A 6555-nucleotide genomic window follows, 5' to 3' on the forward strand; every position below is an offset into this window, starting at 1 on the left:
TTTTGTTTGTTTGTTTATTGACACTCGTAATTGGCGCTTTCAACAACGTGGTTATATGTGTCCGCACAGTAAATTTTTATACACATACACATATTTCAGTACATTTGTCTTGAGTCATTTGCTGCCATCTTTCAAGATTTCGGCTTCACCAAAAGTGCATTGGCCGGGAATCGAACCCGGGCCTCCCGCGTGGCAGGCGAGAATTCTACCACTGAACCACCAATGCGCTTAATCGATGCCGGTTCAACCGTTACACGAGTTAGATATAGATCATTGGTAAGGAATTGATGTTCTGATGATGATGACTGCCGGCCGTAGAATGCCACATAATGATGTAGTCGGAATCGGAAGCATTTTTCGTCAAATAGCCATATTTACCCTATTGTCAATATCAATCCACTGTGACGTCGGAATTAAAGATTTTTGAAGTCATGGCAAAAAAACTAAGAAACATGTTTTAAACAAGGGATATTTCTTAAACATGTTTGTTTCAATAGATTTTTATTTTGAAGTCAACCCTAAAACATTAATGTCACTCGCGTCGCGATTCTTGAATGATCGACCTGAAGTATAATCATTAATGAGGTTCAACTTGTATGGACGGTCAGCAAAATTATATATCCACTTCATAACTCATTAGCTCCTCTTTCCCAGCGTCGCTGTTCTTACGGCGACAAAAAAGTATAGAAAAAGACCCAACGAAGGAACGCACTCACAAGGAATGGAAAGAGCAAGAAAGAGCCGCGGCATAGAGAACATCGAAAAATAACTGTGACATCGGGCACCAGGTCGGGCACCATTTGATGAGGTAAAAGACCCCCCTCTCCCGTCAAACATATGGATAAATAGAGTAAATAGCGATGGTTTTTTATCCTTTTTGGGTGATTGGGGAATCTTATACATGTATAACATAACATAACATAATGCTTTTATAAATGTTATTGAAAACTAGTTATAGTTGTTACTTCCGCGCGAAGCGCTAAAATAGTTCAAAGGTATAATGAACGAAATTAGTCAATAATATCGATACTTGCACATTGCATATAAACATTAGCAGATTTACTGGTATAGAGCTGATAGAAGCGGTTTACTCTTAGATTTAGAGGGCACGTAACTATGCATCTTCAGCTAATATGTTTATGTCACGCGGTTACAGTGGCGAGCACGCCAGGACGTTGGATTGGAATGCTGCGGACGTTATGGAGCTGCCGTTGATATGAAGATGAATTGGCGATCGTTTGAAGAATACCGGTAGTGTGCGGGGACAAGTTGTTACCGGTAGTGTGCGGGGACATGTTTAACCAATTGCATTTGTCTGCTACGGCCGGGCAGGACGCTCGGTATCTCTTCCGACACAGCGATGTCGGTCTCACCGACTGAATCGTCTTCCAGAGCTGGAAGCGAGTCAACATCACCACGTAAGGATGTAAATTATCCACATGCACAATGCGATATCGTTCGGAGTCCACATGTTTTATCCGATAGAGGAATTGTTCAATTCTCTCTGACACTAGCCATGGGCCTGTCCAACCCGACCTCAGTTTTGACTTTGCTGGTGGATGGAAGTACCAGCACAAACTACCAGTTTCCAGAATCCAATCCAATAAGTCGCTGCTGAAGAGATTCGGCGTCCTAAACATAGAAGATATGCGGAAACTAGAAATCGCCAAGTTTACGTATCAGTTTCACTGCGGTCGTTGCCCCAAATATTTCAATGACTTCTTTACCTCTGAATCAAAAGCGCACAAGTACAACACACGCGCGTCCACGCCGTCCAAATATCATATGATCGACCGAAAAGATCATCGCTCTATCAAATATGCCGGACCTGATGTGTGGAACAGTATCCCGCCAGCCATTCCGCAGTCGACGAGCATGTCCACATTCAAGTCGAAATACAAGCAATTACTACTAAATAAATACAGCCCATCCTCAAGATTACCGGACCACGACTGACCTATCGATCACGCTTCCCATGACATGCCGCCCTATTTCTTGTCGCTTCCTTTTTCTATACTATCTTTCTTACTTTCATTCAGTGTGCATGCCTCCTCTTTACATCGCCTAGGCCAAGGTGGGTGTCTGATTCCATAGACAACCTAGTCGCTTCGACATCTTCCTTTCTTTTCATTGTATCGCATTTTTTGTGGTGTATTGAACTGATAAAATTGCTAATAAACCAATGATGAAGAGTTTCTCGACGGTGAGCGTCGGGCGGGCCAATAGTCATTAATTACTTTGTTGAAGCATGCTATTATTTCGTGATACCCGGAAAAAGTTGTCGCCACTCAGAAGATCGCTCCCGCTCACGCTAGGATCTCGCACGTACCACAACAGATTGGTGAGACGCGCACGATCGTCAATTAGCATTTATTCACGGCGCGATCTTCGGCAAAGGTTCTATCGCCGGCGATCTTTTTAGGGTTGCACTTCGTGTTGGCTAAAACGTTATATGCCTTGAGTTGTCTATTTGGTGCCGAATGGGTGGCGCCTAATAAGCTTACAACCCCACAACCACAGACAACACTCGCGAATACAGTTAGAATAAATTCTGTTCATCATGCGCATTTTTATTTAGGCCTATTTTTCATTTATTTGTCGGGCGGCGTGTATACTCAACGATTATAAATGCCATTCATCCGATATAGGCCTATGGCACGAGGCTCGAAGAAAAATTTCAACTTGAATACATGTCTACTCAAAAATACATCACCTTATGTTAATTTTCGATTTTTTTATGGCCTGTTTCACCCACCCTATTGGCTACGCCTATGGCTACACATTACACACCCAGATAGCGAAAACAGTTGTCCACACCATCGATAACCCGTTGGTCATTTTGGATGAAGGTTTTATCATCCACAATCTTTTTGACAGAGCACGGAGTCGCTTATTTGTTTGTTTGCGTTATTCATGGTGTTTTTCGAATAAATGTAAGGTTACCACACACAGGGCCGTGACAGCACTTCGTCAGCCACCCCCCAAAAAAACGTTGGTCTAGGGCCCCCCATAGGGTGACAAACCGGAATTCTGGGGGACTTCGCCCGCCAGACCCCCTTCAGGCTATACGCTGTTTACCGCTACTAATCATATTTGTTGGGTGTCTTGTCCGTTTAGTGGGTAAGCTTTTCTCGCCTAAACCCGCTACGCGCGAAAAATTTCTATAATTCATGATTAAATCGGTCAATATGACCGGGAATTGCATATATATTGCTATCAAATTTTATCCTCTCTCTACTCACGTAACCAGATTTACAGATAGAGAGCTGAGTGAGCGGTGTTTGAAAAGGTATAGGACCACTCAATGATAATTATACATCTTCGGGCGTATGCCCGTCGGCAGGAACGAAACAGCACTTCGTCCGGCACCCCAAAAAACATGGGTCTTGGGCTCCCATATGGTGATAAACCGCCCCCCCAATCACGTTGTTCGCTTTTGCCACGAATGTTTTGTACTATTTAGTGAGCAAGCGTAGGGCCCGTAAATACTAATTAAAAATCTTCGGGTGGGCGGACCCATTGGTATGACTTTGTTACATGATGTTGTTTCAGTTGAGCTCAGCTTGGCGCCCATCTTCAGATTCTTCTCAAAAGATTTGGTGTTCTAAACTTAGAAGATATGAGAAAGCTAGAAATTGCCGAGTTTATGTATCATTTCCATTGCGGTCAATGTCCCTCAAATTTCAATGACTACTTCACCTCGGAGACAAAAGCGCACAAGTACAGCACACGCGCGTCATCGAAGAACAACTACCATGTGATCAGGACTGAATACAAGAAAACTCATTGCTCTATCAAGTATGCCGGACCCCAATTGTGGAACAGCATCTCTCCGGCTATCCGACAGTCGTCGAGCATGTCCGCATTCAAGTCGAAATACTAGCAATTTCTTCTAAATCAATACTAGCCAGTCTTCAGGATTACCGGACCACGACCTAACATCGACCTCGCCCTCCGCCACATGCCACCTCATTTTGTCGCTTGCGTCTTATATTCTCTGCATTACTTTTCATTCAGTGTGCATGACTCTTATTTACTTCGCCTAGGCTAAGATGGGTGTCTGATCTTAATGGCTACTCCAAGTTGTTTCGACACCTTCCTATCTTTTCATTGTATCGCAGTCTTGTGATGTTTTGAAACGATGAAAATATTAATAAACCTGATTGATTGATTGATTGATTGATTGCTTTCACCGCCCTATGGGGGTGCGCCCCCACTTTGAGAGCCACTGCCTTAGAATTATCACGGTGAAATATACTAAGAAAAAGTTTAATCAAGTCCCAGCATTAATTCGAGTTTTAGTACGCATTTTATCAATATTTTTATAAGATTTCTTTAGACTCTCGCGGGCCGCACAGAACGATGTGAAGGGCTGCATGCGGCCCGCGGGCCGTAGTTTGCCCACCACTGCTCTAGGCTAAAGCAAGAAGTGATATCAGGAATATAACGGCCTCTCCTTGCGAATACGCACCGTCGGTACTTTCATTCAATTTAACAAAGTAATATCGCAGTTGTAAATTAATAATATTTAATAATCAATAATCGTAAGACTACATTTTCACCTGAACAAGACACACACATGTACAAATGCGATAAAATACAATGCGATGTAATCAAGAGATAGGAGGATGTCGAACGACAAGCTGCGGTCTCTTAAACTGGCATCCACCTTGGCCTAGTACCTGATGTCTTTCCATTCTTCGTAAGTGCTCCTTCATCGGGTCTTTTTCTGGGCTATTTTGTCGCCATAAGACAGCGCGGGGGAAGAAGAGCCCTGAATAACCCGGGCCTCCTGGCCGGTAGGCGCTTATTATCGTCACCACTACTATACGCCATCTCCCCTGTTCGTCCATCCAAGTTTAACTTCATTAGTTGACTTGATATAAATCAGAGGTCTCAAACACGCGTGGCCCGCGATAATATTTTGTGGGGCCCGCGCAAGTATTTTCGATTTTCAAGTATTCGACAATAGCTAACAGTCACATATCTTTTTTTTATATTTAGGAACTTAAAATTCACTCCAAAACTGCTCCAAAAATCTCAAAATACGCATCAAACTTTAGTATCGCAACATTACCATGCGGTAGAATCATCATCATCATCATCATTGGTTTATTAGCAATTTTATCAGTTCAATACACCACAAAAAATGCGATACAATGAAAAGACAGGAAGATGTCGAAGCGACAAGGAGTAGTCTATGGAATCTGACACCCACCTTGGCCTTGGCCAGAAGATCTGCTATTACGTCACATTACCTGTTCATGATGATAAAAAATGACCCGTTTATGATTCGTGACTGAAAAGTGTGATTTTGTCTGGCGCGCGATCTTTCGTAGAATTACTCGAACCCGGACTGACTGGGTGATAAAATCAAGACGACTCCAGTGGAGTCGGTTCAAACGTTAAAATCAGAGAAGGACTTGTGTCTTGGAAAGCCGTGGGTTCGCAAAGCCATGGATGCAACAAACGCAATCAAACTGTCATGAGGAATAGTAATAGCCTATATAAATAGGTCGTAGAGAGCGTTTCGCAGCGTAGCGACTTTCGCTATCGAAGCAGGTCGGTATGGCAACCATTCGCATGCTGTTGCCACCCTGATGTGTATAGTTAGTTACATCTAGGGTCTCACTATCCATGTTACTCACTATCCATGTCACTCCATGTTACTAACATGCTACCATGTTGCAACTGTGAAAATTGCTCCTGTACTGGGTGGCTCGACTCTGAAGACTTTGTTATATCGAGCCTCCCGTCTACCTTGCATGTCGCATTTCACTGTTACATTTTTGTAGTGTAATGTTGATATGTGATGCATACGAATAAAGATTCTCTCTCTCTCTCTCTCACTATCGCCAATTAAAGGTGGCCATCGCCAATTGAACGCGTCGAGTAACAAAGCGGTTCGCTAAGCGGTAACAGCGATGGATTGTCAGGCGATTGGACATTTCATAAGTATGACAAATAAATTTTGTATTCATGTTGTTATTTATCTGTTCCAATAAATATTCGAAGGTAAATCTGACGCTGATTTAATTTGACTATGGCAATGACATGATCAATAGCCTATTTATCGGTAGTATGCCCGAAAACTGGATTGGGCTGGACTGCTCAAATCCTCTGATATCATATCGATCCTTGGTCAATTCTAAAACATTCTACCTATAATTGTGGCACATCAAATGTCCGCTTGCTGCTATATTGTCACGCTACAGTTTTTACGATGCCAAGTATACAACAACAATTTTATTCGAATATTAAACATGTGCACTGTGCAGGGCCGTAACAGCACTTCGTCAGCCCCCCATAAAACGTTGGTCTTGGGGCCTGTATATGATGAAAAACCGAACTTCTGGGTGCTTCGCCCCCCAGACCCCTCTCACGCTAGTCGCTGTTTACCGCTACTTATCGTCTACATTGCTGGGCTCCATTTAGTGGGTCCGCCTTTCTCGCCTAAACGCGCAAAGCGCGAGAATTTTCTATAATTCATGATTGGATCTGTCAATATGATCGGGAATTGCGTATGTATTGATATCAAGTTTTATCCTCTCTCTG

The 6555-nt window shown here is 43.0% G+C and overlaps 1 non-coding gene across 1 annotated transcript; it reads right to left on the bottom strand.

Moving 5' to 3' along the window:
- Positions 1-155: 155 nt before the first annotated feature.
- Positions 156-226, bottom strand: Trnag-gcc (transfer RNA glycine (anticodon GCC)). Its single transcript has one exon. It is a non-coding gene; the product is annotated as a tRNA-Gly (tRNA).
- Between the last annotated feature and the right edge of the window lie 6329 nt (positions 227-6555).

This window comes from Botryllus schlosseri, chromosome 9 (genome assembly GCF_051294905.1).
Source record: "Botryllus schlosseri isolate E-star chromosome 9, Bs_hap1, whole genome shotgun sequence".
In the NCBI taxonomy this organism is placed as follows: domain Eukaryota; kingdom Metazoa; phylum Chordata; class Ascidiacea; order Stolidobranchia; family Styelidae; genus Botryllus; species Botryllus schlosseri.